Source organism: Protomyctophum parallelum, assembly GCF_964188405.1.
Source record: "Protomyctophum parallelum genome assembly, chromosome: 4".
Lineage (NCBI taxonomy): Eukaryota > Metazoa > Chordata > Actinopteri > Myctophiformes > Myctophidae > Protomyctophum > Protomyctophum parallelum.
Window position 1 is genome coordinate 9,203,704 of NC_139700.1, and position 17,556 is coordinate 9,221,259.

General features: G+C 49.5%; 1 long non-coding RNA gene across 1 annotated transcript; it reads right to left on the reverse strand.

Annotated features, from left to right (window-relative positions):
* Positions 1-854: 854 nt before the first annotated feature.
* On the reverse strand, positions 855-3,030 carry LOC310857485. The gene is made up of 3 exons (XR_014569138.1): positions 2,826-3,030; positions 2,689-2,759; positions 855-953 (listed from the first exon to the last, which is right to left on the reverse strand). It is a non-coding gene; the product is annotated as an uncharacterized lncRNA (long non-coding RNA).
* Positions 3,031-17,556: the final 14,526 nt, after the last annotated feature.

Genomic DNA, 17,556 nt, shown 5'->3' on the forward strand with positions numbered 1-17,556 from the left:
TGGCCTAACATTTTGGTACTTGTTATGGTCGGGGCTGAGCCTCGGGCCGGCCTGGGTAGGGTAGGGCCGGGCCTTAATTTTCAGGCCCATTGAGAACTCTACATCTACCCCTTCCCTTCCCCATCCCCTCCTCCCTTTTCTCCTCCCTTTTCTCCTCCTCCCCTTGGTTGCGTGGGTTCGTTTCCCATCAGTGCGATTGTTATTAACACTGTACAGACTCACAGTCCAGTAAGGCCTGCCACTAATTCATCATCCGGGGAGCCACTCCCTGGAGTTATTTTTTGTCTCCCACTCTGCAGTTCCATGACTGTGGACCAGGCTTCTTCACGGAGCCTTCACTGAGCCTATCTAGAGTGTGACTGTGGACCCGGCCTCCTCACAGAGCATGACCATGGACTGCTACCATATCATAGTACACCACAACACTGTATTTTATCTTAACATTTATACCACTTCATATGATCTGACATCATTGTGGCAACATGTTGAATGTCCTCACTTGTAGCAGGCATTATGTATGTGGGGACATGTGGGTGAATGTCATTGCTCGTAATGGCTTAGGTATGTGACTCTTCCCTTTGCATCAGGTATCATCTGCTTGACTCTTCTCGACACCCACAAGCTCTCTGGCACTGAATCGTCCATAATCATAACGTCTGCTGTTGCCAGGTTCTTCTTAATCCGAGTGCATTTTTGTGGCTCTTGAAGCAGAGACAGGTACTCGCCCATCTCTTCCAATACAAGTCAACAAGATACTGCACTTTTTCACCCTTCAGCATGTATGAGACTTATTTTGTGAACAGCTGAAATGGCAAGACTGAGGTGCTGATATAATTCCATTGCTGACCCACGGCAAAGGCCAGGTATGGGTGTTCCATCGTGCTGGGCTCTTTTGGGTCAAACAGTAGTGTGCTCTGTGTCTCTTCATTTGATGTTTGGCTGTAACCCCAAACCTTGTGTTGGGAATTGAAGTCCCCTGTATACAGTATATGGCAGGTGCAAGTAGACCTCAGCTTCCACCAACTTCTAAAACCACCTTCTTCTAACACCACCTCCTTCTAACACGTCCTTCTAACACCACCTCCTTCCATGTTGGTGGAAGCTGATCCGCAGAAGATATATGATGATGTGAATTCACTCACTCCCACTGGTACCAACCCAGACCTGGCCTTTGCCGTGTGTCAGAAATGGAAATGCATCGGCACCTCAGTTTTACAGCAGGCCATAAGGCTTGAAACACATATACATGAATCAAACCAAAGTTATTGCTGCTGGTCGCAAGCATTAAATGTATGGTTAATTGAAGTGTCAAAAAAGTGTCAAATAAACTTTATTATGAAAAGCTTTGTCTCCCACTCTGCAGGTCCATGCACTTCTATTATGTACCCCCAGCTGCCTCAAGTGTGTGACCGTGGACCAGGCCTCTTCATGGAGCCAGCAACAGAGTGCCTGCCTGGAAATGGCCATCAAGTATCATATGTAAGCTAAGAACCTAATTTCTATGTAATGAAACTATGTATATAGATACTATAGTGCTACTGTATGTCTAGACTAGAGTCACACAGATGATACCTGAGGAAAGGGGCTGGTCATTTGTGTGCAGGCCAAGACGAGCACACTGGAAAGACCTGTGGACAAGTTATGCCTCATCTGTGAGACGGAAACTAACGTTTAATGTGTTTATGAAAAAGTTTATTTATTGGATCAGTGTCTCTCCATTTGATGTTTAGCTGTAACCCTAATCCTTGTGTTGGGAATGATAGTCCCTTGTATAGATAGCAAATGCAGGTAAAAGAGGTAGTGAGTGAATTCACATTTCCGTGTGTCTTCTGCAGATCAGCTTTCACCACCTCCTCTACCATTTCCTTCTAACACCACCTCCTTCTAACACCACCTCCTAACACCATGCACCTCCTTCCATTATGTGGTGGAAGCTGATCTGCAGAAGACATGTGAAATTTAGAAAATATGTATAAAATTTAAAGGAAAGTCATGTACTGGGTATTGTGTGTCAAAGTGTCTCCTCCCCCCTTGGTTGTGTGGGTTCATTTCCATTCAGTGCGATTGTTACAACACTTGTATTGTATGTGTTTTTGTATGGATATTTTTAAGAACGTGCTCAGGGACTACAGATGTAAACTATCTTTTGGCTAACTCTGTCCCATTTACATGGATGTGAAAACTGACATGTTGATTAATTAATGAGCATTGTCCCCGTCAAATAAATAAACATTAAGACTCACTGTCCAGTAAGGCCTGCCACTAACTCATCATCCGGGGAGCCACTCCCCGGTGTTTATTTTTGTCTCACACTCTGCAGTTCCATGGACTTCTACTATGGACCCCCAGCTGCCTATCAAGGGTGTGACTGTGGACCAGGCTTCTTCACAGAGCCTTCACTGAGCCTATCAAGAGTGACTGTGGACCCGGCCTCCTCACAGAGCATGACCATGGACCATATCATAGTACACCACAACATTATTTTATCTAAACATTATTATACTACTTCATATGATCTGACATCATTGTGGCAACATGTTGGTGACTGTCCTTGCTTGTAGCAGGCAATATGTATGTGGGGACACGTGGGTGACCACGGAAAAGGCCAGGTCTGGGTTGATATAGGTGTTCCATCGTGCAGAGAAGAAGCTTGGGGGCTCTTTTGGGTCAAACGGTATAACCTCAAACCTTGTGTTGGGAATTGAAGTCCCCTGTATATATGGCAGGTGCAAGTAGATCAGCAGATCAGCTTCCACCAACTTCTAACCACCTCCTTCTAACACGTCATTCTATCACCACCTCCTTCTAACACGTCCTAACACCACCTCCTAACACCACCTCCTTCTAACACATCCTAACACCACCTCCTAACACCACCTCCTTCCATGTTGGTGGAAGCTGATCTGCAGAAGTGTGTGAATTCACTCACTCCCACTGGTACCAACCCAGACCTGGCCTTTGCTGTGTGTCAGCAATGGAAATGCATCGGTACCTCAGTCATGCCACTTGAACTGTTCACAAAAGACTTGTATACACGCTGAAGGGTGAAAAGTGCAGTATCTCGTTGACTTGTTTTGGAAGAGATGGGTGATTAACCCCCTGGTCTCTGTCCCTACTACTATATGAAGTTGTAAAACTGTGGAATAATGTTGTGATGTCAGTCATGGAATAATGCTATGTCAAGCCTGGATCTGTAACATCTTTTCACTGAGAATCAATTTATATAAATTCCCCTAAACTTTATAATTCAGTGTGGTCTGAATCCCTGCGTCTTTACCAAGGTGTTTTATCCATTGCCTGGATTGTGTTCAAAGGGTTTTTCTAGGATTGGCTAAGGTGACTAAAGGATTTTATTGAAAGGGTATGTGAAATACCCTTTAAATAAAATCCTTTAGTCAGTCATTTGTGAAAGGTAATGTATATAGATTAATTTGGTATCATTCAACGTTCTCTCAAAGGTTTATCCATTGCTCTATCTTAAATTGACAGCTCACTATATTTGACAACTAGGCCTAAGGTTTTTGAAAATGTTTCTTACTGTCCTATATTTCTATAACTATTAGGATAATTTCTTTGGGGTTTTTCCATTACATTTTTCTGGTGGTCTGGACATATTTTAATTTAAGGTCCTGGTTCAGACTTACATTATTCACTTATAAATATAAAATAAAAACATTCTCATCATAATGGTCAAATTAGAACCATCACTGTCTCTCCATTTGATGTTTTGCTGTAACCCTCTTCACAGAGCCTATGTGACTATGGACTCTGACTCCTCACAGATCACAACCATGCACTGCTACCATGTTATATTACACCACTACACTGTATTTTATCTTAACATTCTTATTCCACTATATACTGTATTATCTGACATTGTTATACTATATATTATCTTACACTATTACGTTTATTTCTATTGCTACTACTATTGCCTGTATTTCCTCTGTCTCTCTATTTTTCTCTCCCCCGACATAGTCGGGTTCTGCTTGATGTTTCTTCTAAATTCCAATACCCCAAATCTCGGCCACTTGCTCACTCACACTCGGTGATATTGGTGACCTGCTGAAATATGTGACCATCGATCTTGTGGACGTCACACAACTTTATGGAGATCTTTCAATACAATAAGGCCTAAATACCACTAGGTTTTTTACTCTGAATGAAAATTGTTACGTTTCATTTATCAGCAGACACTGACATTGTGATTGTCTACACGAATTTCACATATTTCAGCAGGTCACCAATGTCATCGTAACACCACCATGCTGGAGTGGCTGAGATTTTGAGGTATTGGAATACAGGCTTTTATATGTGAAATGTGGACTATTGTGTAAGGGGATTGGACTATGTTCAAAAGGATATTTGAGCCCAGGCGGTGGCGTAACCGTCTGGGCACCCGACTGGTAATCCAGTCGCAGTGTGCCGCGGGTTCGACTCCCGGACCCGACACGGCCTTTACCGCATGTCATCCCCCTATCTCTCTCCCGTTTCCTGTCGGCCTACTTTCTATCCCTTAAAAAAAAATCAATAAAGGCGTAAGCCGCAAAAAAATATCTAAAAAAAAAAAAAAAAAAAAGACATTTGAGCTTTTGGTGGCATGGGATAATAAAGTTGTTTTTATTTTTGTTGCTTCCTCTTGCCTCATGTAAAGCATCTTTGGGTAGTCAGAAAGGCGCTATATAAGTGTGAGATATTGTTGCGACCATAGGTCGCATTTACTATGAAAACCTGCATCTCCCGTCCGTCCGTCCGTTAGTCACCCAGGCATCCATACTGTATATGCATGTCGGGTGCGACGGTGTTGTCGGACTAATGCTTGTCGGACTGATAGTATGTCTAACAAATGTATGCACCCCAGATATCACAATCACATTGCACAATTTGTAGATGTTTTGCTTACAGTGTAAGCACCTGTCCACAGGAGACTTTTTCACTATATTCTACATATCAAAATCACACAAAAAACAAGCAGACATAACCATTCAGGTAACAAATCAGTGAAATTTCGAGAATAAATAAAACTTGAATGAATGAATAAATATTTTGGGAATAATTAAACGTTAGAGTTGTCGAGAAATACAATATTGTGAAGAAAAAAAAGGCATACATGTGTATTACATGCTCACCAAGGTTTCAAAACGACTCAAGGGTACCAATGTGGTCAATTTTAATGTTGTTTGCAGGTCATTCCATTTATTAGGGCCACAGAAGCTAAAAGCAGATCTACCAAGTTCAGAGTTAACTTTTGGTACCTTGAATTTGGTGAAATTAATTGACCGGGTGTGGTAGGGTTCAGAGACCCTTTTCAGGAAAGATGAGATGTATTTAGGACAATCTTCAAGCATGGCTTAACAAGTTGTGTAATGTTGTGTCTTCCTCTGTAATGTATTTTTTGTTGTCATTGATGTTTTTTGTGTGGCTGTAGCTGGGGTGAAAGCCCAAGACAAATTTCCCTTGTGGACAAAGTTTACCTTGACCTTATAATAGACACAATGGTGAGTATACCATAGCTATCAACCATAATAAATCGAATCGATGAGTGGTAAACAGAGTCTAGGGATTTAAGAGTGGATGCTATGTCTATAGATTATGTCTCCATAATCCAAGACGGACAGGAACACTGCCTCAACTACCCTCTTTGTGCTAATGACACTTCTGGAAAATAACAAGACAAGTAACACATTATTGTCTGCTGTGTTGCTATTCGATGTGTACACTGTAATTTGTTATAGAGGTATGGCATCTAAAGAGCACAAAGTACCTTTCTGAACGCACCAAGTATCGCCAAATCTCGCGATACTTCGGAGCCAGAAACGATACCTGCTGCTGTTTAGATCCTCAGATAAAATTATATACTGTGAATTCTGTGCACATCAAAAAGTAAGTGATTAGAAAACAACCTGTGATATGTCTTCTGTTATTGTTACTGTTAAGTGATTACTTTACAAAAGGTCTCAATTGTTCATAAATGTTTGTTATGAGCTGTTCCAGCCGGCTCCATTCACTGCCATGTATTAATTGCACTTCCGGTGTGAGTTTGGCTCCCATGAAAGTGTCATGGCGCAGCCCAGTCACGTGACCACTTCTCTTCCTTCTCAGAGCTTCTTTGGTGTCAATAGCTTGTAGTGCACAAAGAACATCATTACAGGACACAGGTTGAAAGTGGAAATTAAAATCATGTCTTTCCGCCTGTACCTGATGATTTCCATCAATATGGGGCCCCGAATAGTTGGTGTCAAATAAGTTGCCTGCATTTACAAAATGCATGTTAAAATATACCAAGTTTAACTGGAACGGATCACTGACACATGCAGGTGCTTCTTCGCAAACCCTCTCAGTACTTTATTCTAGTGTATTTCTCGTTTTCTGTTGTGCGGAAAGCCTTTTCTGCTGAAAATAGCCGACTGACAACCTTGTCGATATGATATTTTGCTTGTTTGGGATGGCTCGGGTTAGGGTAAATAAAATATCACATCATTATCAATAATGGTCTAAGGGACGGTGCCCTCAGTACCTCTCATACCTGTGTGTGTGCCCCCAGCATCCCCGGCGGGAATCGAACCTGGGACCGTCCAGCTGTGAGGCGACAGTGCTACCATTACCAACTGCACCAGGGTTGGGAATCATTCGTCTAAAACGCAACAGGCCAGTGTTTTTATGCATCTCACAAAGTCACAAGTGTACTTTATACATGATAGATTAATGAAAATGTGTTCATGTTTAAGTTTGTTTATAGTTTGAATTGTTATGCCTAAATTAGTCTGTACCTTCGTTTTATTACAGTACTACAACTCCCACCCTCCGGCCCCCCAGCAGTACTACAACTCCCAGCCTCTGCCCCCCAGCAGTACTACAACTCCCAGCCTCTGCCCCCCAGCAATACTACAACTCCCAGCCTCCGGCCCCCCAGCAGTACTACAACTCCCAGCCTCTGGGCCCCCAGCGGTACTACAACTCCCAGCCTCTGGGCCCCCAGCGGTACTACAACTCCCAGCCTCTGGGCCCCCAGCAGTACTACAACTCCCAGCCTCCGGCCCCCCAGCAGTACTACAACTCCCAGCCTCCAGCCCCCCAGCAGTACTACAACTCCCAGCCTCTGGGCCCCCAGCAGTACTACAACTCCCAGCCTCCGGCCCCCCAGCAGTACTACAACTCCCAGCCTCCGCCCCCCAGCAGTACTACAACTCCCAGCCTCCAGCCCCCCAGCAGTACTACAACTCCCAGCCTCTGGGCCCCCAGCAGTACTACAACTCCCAGCCTCCGGCCCCCCAGCAGTACTACAACTCCCAGCCTCCGCCCCCCAGCAGTACTACAACTCCCAGCCTCCGGCCCCCCAGCAGTACTACAACTCCCAGCCTCTGGGCCCCCAGCGGTACTACAACTCCCAGCCTCCGGCCCCCCAGCAGTACTACAACTCCCAGCCTCTGGGCCCCCAGCAGTACTACAACTCCCAGCCTCCGGCCCCCCAGCAGTACTACAACTCCCAGCCTCCGGCCCCCCAGCAGTACTACAACTCCCAGCCTCTGGGCCCCCAGCAGTACTACAACTCCCAGCCTCCGGCCCCCCAGCAGTACTACAACTCTCAGCCTCCGGCCCCCCAGCAGTACTACAACTCCCAGCCTCCGGCCCCCCAGCAGTACTACAACTCCCAGCCTCTGGGCCCCCAGCAGTACTACAACTCCCAGCCTCCGGCCCCCCAGCAGTACTACAACTCTCAGCCTCCGGCCCCCCAGCAGTACTACAACTCCCAGCCTCCGGCCCCCCAGCAGTACTACAACTCCCAGCCTCTGGGCCCCCAGCAGTACTACAACTCCCAGCCTCCGGCCCCCCAGCAGTACTACAACTCCCAGCCTCTGGGCCCCCAGCGGTACTACAACTCCCAGCCTCCGGCCCCCCAGCAGTACTACAACTCCCAGCCTCTGGGCCCCCAGCGGTACTACAACTCCCAGCCTCCGGCCCCCCAGCAGTACTACAACTCCCAGCCTCCGGCCCCCCAGCAGTACTACAACTCCCAGCCTCCGGCCCCCCAGCAGTACTACAACTCCCAGCCTCCGGCCCCCCAGCAGTATACCTCACCCCAGCCAGTCTCCTCCTCCTATGCCTCACCCCAGCAGCCGGCCTCCTACGCTTCGCTTCAGCAGCCGCCGGTCTCCTCCTCCTCCTCCTACACCTCCCAGCAGCACCCTAACCATAACCCTAACCCGCCGGCCTCCTCCTCCTACGCCTCCCAGCAGCCGCCGGTCTCCTCCTCCTCCTCCTACACCTCCCAGCAGCACCCTAACCCTAACCCGCCGGCCTCCTCCTCCTACGCCTCCCAGCAGCCGCCGGCCTCCTCCTCCTACGCCTCCCAGCAGCCGCCGGTCTCCTCCTCCTACACCTCGCCCCAGCAGCCAGCCTCCAGTTCAGCGCTACCCGACCCAGCCCCCCGCCCGACTTAAAGCCAAGCCGTACCCAGTGCATCCTCCATCACCTCTCTACCCAGCGGTTAGTCTCCAGGTATTCCCATGGCTCCACTCCACATGCCCCCTATGCCTGATCCCCTCCAAGTAGTACCTGCTCAACCCAAGCCCTGTCCAGCACCAGCTCCTTTCCAGGCTCCCACCACGCCTCCCCTCTTAGTGGTGCCTCCAGAGACCTCCCCAGACAGAGCGCACCCGGCACCATCCCCATCGCTGCTGCACGTCCAGACGCACCCATGGCTGCAGCACATCCAGCTACACTCTGCACCTCCTCTGCAGCAGCCGTGGTCCTTAACTCCCCTCCAACACCGATTCCCTGACTGGATCCAACCCCTTGGTCGGCCCCCAGACCTTCATCCGAGGTGGCTCTGCCACCAGACCAGGGTTGTGAGCTCTCATGGGGCGGCTTAGTGGCTAAGGATAGACATTGCCATCCCTAGGTATATCGACCTGGGACAGTGGCAATTTGTTTTTGGTTTATTTTCTGTGTCTTGTTAGACGGGTGCGGGGTTCGACTCAAGTCTTTACTATCATGACCGATTTCAGAAGAAGAAAACAAACAAAAAAGCTTTGTAGTAGTATCCATCAGTTAGCTCAGTCTGATGAGAGTTTGTCCTTGGGATCACAGGTCCAGGGTTCAAATCCCACATTAGTCATAACTGTGACACTTTGCTTTGCGCACTGATTTCCAGAAGGACAACTTTAAAGCAGCCCAGAAATTCACCATGATTGTGTGCCTCAGTGGCCCAGTGGATAAGTCAAATGATATCCGTAGTATACCTAGTAGAAGTGTGCCGGTTCAAACCCGACATACTCCTAGTAGGCGGTGATGGTTCAAATCACTGACACCTAGAGTAGGAGTGGCCCAGTGGATAAATCAGATGCTATCCATAGAATACCTATTACAAGGTGCGGGGTTCGACTCAAGTCTTTACTATCAAGACCGATTTCAGAAGAAGAAAACAAACAAAAAAGCTGTGTAGTAGTATCCAGCAGTTAGCTCAGTCTGATGAGAGGCTGGCCTTGGGAGCCACAGGTCCATGGTTCAAATCCCACATTAGTCAAATCTGTGACACTTTGCTTTGCACACTGAGTTCCAGAAGGACAACTTTAAAGCAGCCCAGAAATTCACCATGATTGTGTGCCTCAGTGTCCCAGTGGATAAGTCAAATGATATCCGTAGTATACCTAGTAGAAGTGTGCCGGTTCAAACCCGACATACTCCTAGTAGGAGGTGATGGTTCAAATCACTGACACCTAGAGTAGGAGTGGCCCAGTGGATATATCAGATGATATCCATAGAATACCTATTACAATGTGTGAGTTTCGACACAAGTCTTTACTATCAAGACCGATTTCAGAAGAAGAAAACAAACAAGAAATCTGTCTAGTAGTATCCAGCAGTTAGCTCAGTCTGATGAGAGGCTGTCCTTGGGAGCCACAGGTCCAGGGTTCAAATCCCACATTAGTCATAACTGTGACACTTTGCTTTGCGCACTGATTTCCAGAAGGACAACTTTAAAGCAGCCCAGAAATTCACCATGATTGTGTGCCTCAGTGGCCCAGCGGATAAGTCAAATGATATCCCTAGTATACCTAGTAGAAGTGTGCCGGTTCAAACCCGACATACTCCTAGTAGGCGGTGATGGTTCAAATCACTGATACCTAGAGTAGGAGTGGCCCAGTGGATAAATCAGATGCTATCCATAGCATACCTATTACAAGTTGCGGGGTTCTACTCAAGTCTTTACTATCAAGACCGATTTCAGAAGAAGAAAACAAACAAAAAAGCTGTGTAGTAGTATCCAGCAGTTAGCTCAGTCTGATGAGAGGCTGGCCTTGGGAGCCACAGGTCCAGGGTTCAAATCCCACATTAGTCAAAACTGTGACACTTTGCTTTGCACACTGATTTCCAGAAGGACAACTTTAAAGCAGCCCAGAAATTCACCATGATTGTGTGCCTCAGTGGCCCAGCGGATAAGTCAAATGATATCCGTAGTATACCTAGTAGAAGTGTGCCGGTTCAAACCCGACATACTCCTAGTAGGCCGTGATGGTTCAAATCACTGACACCTAGAGTAGGAGTGGCCCAGTGGATAAATCAGATGATATCCATAGAATACCCCATAGAATACCTAGTACAAGGTGTGGGGTTCAGGTAGGAGGACAGTAGGCTGAGTTCAGTCAGGGGTAGTGGGAGAGTTGGAAGGGGATGGGCCAGTCAGGGGGAGATTAGGAAAGGGAGGGGCCAGGCAGGGGGAGAGTAGGAAGGGGAGGGTCCAGGCAGGATATCCATAGAAAACCCCATAGAATACCTAGTACAAGGTGTGGGGTTCAGGTAGGAGGACAGTAGGCTGAATTCAGTCAGGGGTAGTGGGAGAGTAGGAAGGGGGTGGGCCAGGCAGGGGGAGAGTAGGAAAGGGAGGGGCCAGGCAGGGGGAGAGTAGGAAGGGGTGGGGCCAGGCAGGAGGAGAGTAGGGAGGGGCCAGGCAGGAGGAGAGTAGGAAGGGGAGGGGCCAGGCAGGAGGAGAGTAGGAAGGGGAGGGGCCAGGCAGGGGGAGAGTAGGAAGGGGAGGGGCCAGGCAGGGGGAGAGTAGGAAGGGGAGGGGGCCAGGCAGGGGGAGAGTAGGAAGGGGTGGGGCCAGGCAGGAGGAGAGTAGGGAGGGGCCAGGCAGGAGGAGAGTAGGAAGGGGAGGGGCCAGGCAGGAGGAGAGTAGGAAGGGGAGGGGCCAGGCAGGGGGAGAGTAGGAAGGGGAGGGGCCGGGCAGGGGGAGAGTAGGAAGGGGAGGGGCCAGGCAGGGGGAGGGGCCAGGCAGGGGCAGAGTAGGAAGGGGAGGGGCCAGGCAGTGGGAGAGTAGGAAGGGGAGGGGCCAGGCAGTGGGAGAGTAGGAAGGGGAGGGGCCAGGCAGGGGGAGAGTAGCAAGGGGAGGGGCCAGGCAGGGGGAGGGTCCAGGCAGGGGGAGAGTAGGAAGGGGAGGGGCCAGGCAGGGGGAGGGGCCAGGCAGGGGGAGAGTAGGAAGGGGAGGGGCCAGGCAGGGGGAGGGGCCAGGCAGGGGGAGAGTAGGGAGGGGCCAGGCAGGGGGAGGGGCCAGGCAGGGGGAGGGGCCAGGCAGGGGGAGGGGCCAGGCAGGGGGAGACTAGGAACGGGAGGGGCCAGGCAGGGGGAGAGTAGGAGAGTGAGAGGGGGGGTCTTCCTGATTTTTTTAATAATTTTTTAATTTTTAATTTTTTTTTTTTAACTTTTTTTTTTAAATATAAAAACTTATTAAAAAAAAATAGGAATACCCCCCTCTGACTTCTCTCGCCCTGCCTGGCCCCTCCCCTTCCTACTCTCCCCCTGCCTGGCCCCTCCCCCTGCCTGGCCCCTCCCCCTGCCTGGCCCCTCCCCCTTCCTACTCTCCCCCTGCCTGGCCCCTCCCCCTTCCTACTCTCCCCCTGCCTGGCCCCTCCCCTTCCTACTCTCCCCCTGCCTGGCCCCTCCCCTTCCTACTCTCCCCCTGCCTGGCCCCTCCCCTTCCTACTCTCCCCCTGCCTGGCCCCTCCCCTTCCTACTCTCCCCCTGCCTGGCCCCTGCCCCTGCCTGGCCCCTCCCCCTGCCTGGCCCCTCCCCCTGCCTGGCCCCTCCCCTTCCTACTCTCCCCCTGCCTGGCCCCTCCCCTTCCTACTCTGCCCCTGCCTGGCCCCTCCCCCTGCCTGGCCCCTCCCCCTGCCTGGCCCCTCCCCCTGCCTGGCCCCTCCCCTTCCTACTCTGCCCCTGCCTGGCCCCTCCCCTTCCTACTCTGCCCCTGCCTGGCCCCTCCCCTTCCTACTCTGCCCCTGCCTGGCCCCTCCCCTTCCTACTCTCCCCCTGCCTGGCCCCTCCCCTTCCTACTCTCCCCCTGCCTGGCACCTCCCCGTCCTACTCTCCTCCTGCCTGGCCCCTCCCCTTCCTACTCTCCCCCTGCCTGGCACCTCCCCGTCCTACTCTCCTCCTGCCTGGCCCCTCCGCTTCCTACTCTCCTCCTGCCTGGCCACTGCCTACTCTCCTCCTGCCTGGCCCCTCCCTTTCCTACTCTCCCCCTGACTGGCCCATCCCCTTCCTACTCTACCACTACCCCTGACTGAACTCAGCCTACTGTCCTCCTACCTGAACCCCACACCTTGTACTAGGTATTCTATGGGGTATTCTATGGATATCCTGCCTGGCCCCTCCCCTTCCTACTCTCCCACTGCCTGGCCCCTCCCTTTCCTACTCTCCCCCTGACTGGCCCATCCCCTTCCTACTCTCCCACTACCCCTGACTGAACTCAGCCTACTGTCCTCCTACCTGAACCCCACACCTTGTACTAGGTATTCTATGGGGTATTCTATGGATATCATCTGATTTATCCACTGGGTCACTCCTACTCTAGGTGTCAGTGATTTGAACCATCACCGCCTACTAGGAGTATGTCGGGTTTGAACCGGCACACTTCTACTAGGTATACTACGGATATCATTTGACTTATCCGCTGGGCCACTGAGGCACACAATCATGGTGAATTTTTGGGCTGCTTTAAAGTTGTCCTTCTGGAAATCAGTGTGCAAAGCAAAGTGTCACAGTTTTGACTAATGTGGGATTTGAACCCTGGACCTGTGGCTCCCAAGGCCAGCCTCTCATCAGACTGAGCTAACTGCTGGATACTACTACAAAGCTTTTTTGTTTGTTTTCTTCTTCTGAAATCGGTCTTGATAGTAAAGACTTGAGTCGAACCCCGCACCTTGTAATAGGTATGCTATGGATAGCATCTGATTTATCCACTGGGCCACTCCTACTCTAGGTATCAGTGATTTGAACCATCACCGCCTACTAGGAGTATGTCGGGTTTGAACCGGCACACTTCTACTAGGTATACTAGGGATATCATTTGACTTATCCGCTGGGCCACTGAGGCACACAATCATGGTGAATTTCTGGGCTGCTTTAAAGTTGTCCTTCTGGAAATCAGTGTGCAAAGCAAAGTGTCACAGTTATGACTAATGTGGGATTTGAACCCTGGACCTGTGGCTCCCAAGGAAAGCCTCTCATCAGACTGAGCTAACTGCTGGATACTACTAGACAGATTTCTTGTTTGTTTTCTTCTTCTGAAATCGGTCTTGATAGTAAAGACTTGTGTCGAAACTCACACATTGTAATAGGTATTCTATGGATATCATCTGATATATCCACTGGGCCACTCCTACTCTAGGTGTCAGTGATTTGAACCATCACCTCCTACTAGGAGTATGTCGGGTTTGAACCGGCACACTTCTACTAGGTATACTACGGATATCACTTGACTTATCCACTGGGCCACTGAGGCACACAATCATGGTGAATTTCTGGGCTGCTTTAAAGTTGTCCTTCTGGAACTCAGTGTGCAAAGCAAAGTGTCACAGTTATGACTAATGTGGGATTTGAACCGTGGACCTGTGATCCCAAGGACAAACTCTCATCAGACTGAGCTAACTGATGGATACTACTAGAAAGCTTTTTTGTTTGTTTTCTTCTTCTGAAATCGGTCTTGATAGTAAAGACTTGAGTCGAACCCCGCACCTTGTAATAGGTATTCTATGGATAGCATCTGATTTATCCACTGGGCCACTCCTACTCTAGGTGTCAGTGATTTGAACCATCACCGCCTACTAGGAGTATGTCGGGTTTGAACCGGCACACTTCTACTAGGTATACTACGGATATCATTTGACTTATCCGCTGGGCCACTGAGGCACACAATCATGGTGAATTTCTGGGCTGCTTTAAAGTTGTCCTTCTGGAAATCAGTGTGCAAAGCAAAGTGTCACAGTTATGACTAATGTGGGATTTGAACCCTGGACCTGTGGCTCCCAAGGACAGCCTCTCATCTGACTGAGCTAACTGCTGGATACTACTTCACAGATTCCTTGTTTGTTTTCTTCTTCTGAAATCGGTCTTGATAGTAAAGACTTGTGTCGAACCTCGCACATTGTAATAGGTATTCTATGGATATCATCTGATTTATCCACTGGGCCACTACTACTCTAGGTGTCAGTGATTTGAACCATCACCGCCTACTAGGAGTATGTCGGGTTTGAACCGGCACACTTCTACTAGGTATACTACGGATATCATTTGACTTATCCGCTGGGCCACTGAGGCACACAATCATGGTGAATTTCTGGGCTGCTTTAAAGTTGTCCTTCTGGAACTCAGTGTGCAAAGCAAAGTGTCACAGTTTTGACTAATGTGGGATTTGAACCCTGGACCTGTGGCTCCCAAGGCCAGCCTCTCATCAGACTGAGCTAACTGCTGGATACTACTACACAGCTTTTTTGTTTGTTTTCTTCTTCTGAAATTGGTCTTGATAGTAAAGACTTGAGTCGAACCCCGCACCCGTCTAACAAGACACAGAAAATAAACCAAAAACAAATTGCCACTGTCCCAGGTCGATATACCTAGGGATGGCAATGTCTATCCTTAGCCACTAAGCCGCCCCATGAGAGCTCACAACCCTGGTCTGGTGGCAGAGCCACCTCGGATGAAGGTCTGGGGGCCGACCAAGGGGTTGGATCCAGTCAGGGAATCGGTGTTGGAGGGGAGTTAAGGACCACGGCTGCTGCAGAGGAGGTGCAGAGTGTAGCTGGATGTGCTGCAGCCATGGGTGCGTCTGGACGTGCAGCAGCGATGGGGATGGTGCCGGGTGCGCTCTGTCTGGGGAGGTCTCTGGAGGCACCACTAAGAGGGGAGGCGTGGTGGGAGCCTGGAAAGGAGCTGGTGCTGGACAGGGCTTGGGTTGAGCAGGTACTACTTGGAGGGGATCAGGCATAGGGGGCATGTGGAGTGGAGCCATGGGAATACCTGGAGACTAACCGCTGGGTAGAGAGGTGATGGAGGATGCACTGGGTACGGTTGGCTTTAAGTCGGGCGGGGGGCTGGGTCGGGTAGCGCTGAACTGGAGGCCGGTTGCTGGGGCGAGGTGTAGGAGGAGGAGACCGGCGGCTGCTGGGAGGCGTAGGAGGAGGCTGGCGGCGGCTGGGAGGTGTAGGAGGAGGAGGCCGGCGGCTGCTGGGAGAAGGAGGAGGAGGAGACCGGCGGGTTAGGGTTAGGGTTAGGGCTGCTGGGAGGTGTAGGAGGAGGAGGAAGAGACCGGCAGCTGCTGGGAGGCGTAGGAGGAGGAGGCCGGCGGGTTAGGGTTAGGGTGCTGCTGGGAGGTGTAGGAGGAGGAGGAGGAGACCGGCGGCTGCTGAAGCGAAGCGTAGGAGGCCGGCTGCTGGGGTGAGGCATAGGAGGAGGAGACTGGCTGGGGTGAGGTATACTGCTGGGGGGCCGGAGGCTGGGAGTTGTAGTACTGCTGGGGGGCCGGAGGCTGGGAGTTGTAGTACCGCTGGGGGCCCAGAGGCTGGGAGTTGTAGTACTGCTGGGGGCCGGAGGCTGGGAGTTGTAGTACTGCTGGGGGGCCGGAGGCTGGGAGTTGTAGTACCGCTGGGGGCCCAGAGGCTGGGAGTTGTAGTACTGCTGGGGGGCCGGAGGCTGGGAGTTGTAGTACTGCTGGGGGGCCAGAGGGTGGGAGTTGTAGTACTGTAATAAAACGAAGGTACAGACTAATTTAGGCATAACAATTCAAACTATAAACAAACTTAAACATGAACACATTTTCATTAATCTATCATGTATAAAGTACACTTGTGACTTTGTGAGATGCATAAAAACACTGGCCTGTTGCGTTTTAGACGAATGATTCCCAACCCTGGTGCAGTTGGTAATGGTAGCACTGTCGCCTCACAGCTGGACGGTCCCAGGTTCGATTCCCGCCGGGGATGCTGGGGGCACACACACAGGTATGAGAGGTACTGAGGGCACCGTCCCTTAGACCATTATTGATAATGATGTGATATTTTATTTACCCTAACCCGAGCCATCCCAAACAAGCAAAATATCATATCGACAAGGTTGTCAGTCGGCTATTTTCAGCAGAAAAGGCTTTCCGCACAACAGAAAACGAGAAATACACTAGAATAAAGTACTGAGAGGGTTTGCGAAGAAGCACCTGCATGTGTCAGTGATCCGTTCCAGTTAAACTTGGTATATTTTAACATGCATTTTGTAAATGCAGGCAACTTATTTGACACCAACTATTCGGGGCCCCATATTGATGGAAATCATCAGGTGCAGGCGGAAAGACATGATTTTAATTTCCACTTTCAACCTGTGTCCTGTAATGATGTTCTTTGTGCACTACAAGCTATTGACACCAAAGAAGCTCTGAGAAGGAAGAGAAGTGGTCACGTGACTGGGCTGCGCCATGACACTTTCATGGACACTTTCATGGGAGCCAAACTCACACCGGAAGTGCAATTAATACATGGCAGTGAATGGAGCCGGCTGGACCAGCTCATAACAAACATTTATGAACAATTGAGACCTTTTGTAAAGTAATCACTTCTGGAAAATAACAGAAGACATATCACAGGTTGTTTTCTAATCACTTACTTTTTGATGTGCACAGAATTCACAGTATATCATTTTATCTGAGGATCTAAACAGCAGCAGGTATCGTTTCTGGCTCTGAAGTATCGCGAGATTTGGCGATACTTGGTGCGTTCAGAAAGGTACTTTGTGCTCTTTAGATGCCATACCTCTATAATAAATTACAGTGTACACATCGAATAGCAACACAGCAGACAATAATGTGTTACTTGTCTTCTGTTTTTTTCCAGAAGTGTCATTAGCACAAAGAGGGTAGTTGAGGCAGTGTTCCTGTCCGTCTTGGATTATGGAGACATAATCTATAGACATGTAGTAGTATCCACTCTTAAATCCCTAGACTCTGTTTACCACTCATCGATGTCCACAAGGGAAATTTGTCTTGGGCTTTCACCCCAGCTACAGCCACACAAAAAACATCAATGACAACAAAAAATACATTACAGAGGAAGACACAACCTTACACAACTTGTTAAGCCATGCTTGGAGATTGTCCTAAATACATCTCATCTTTCCTGAAAAGGGTCTCTGAACCCTACCACACCCGGTCAATTAATTTCCCCAAATTCAAGGTACCAAAAGTTAACTCTGAACTTGGTAGATCTGCTTTTAGCTTCTGTGGTCCTAATAAAT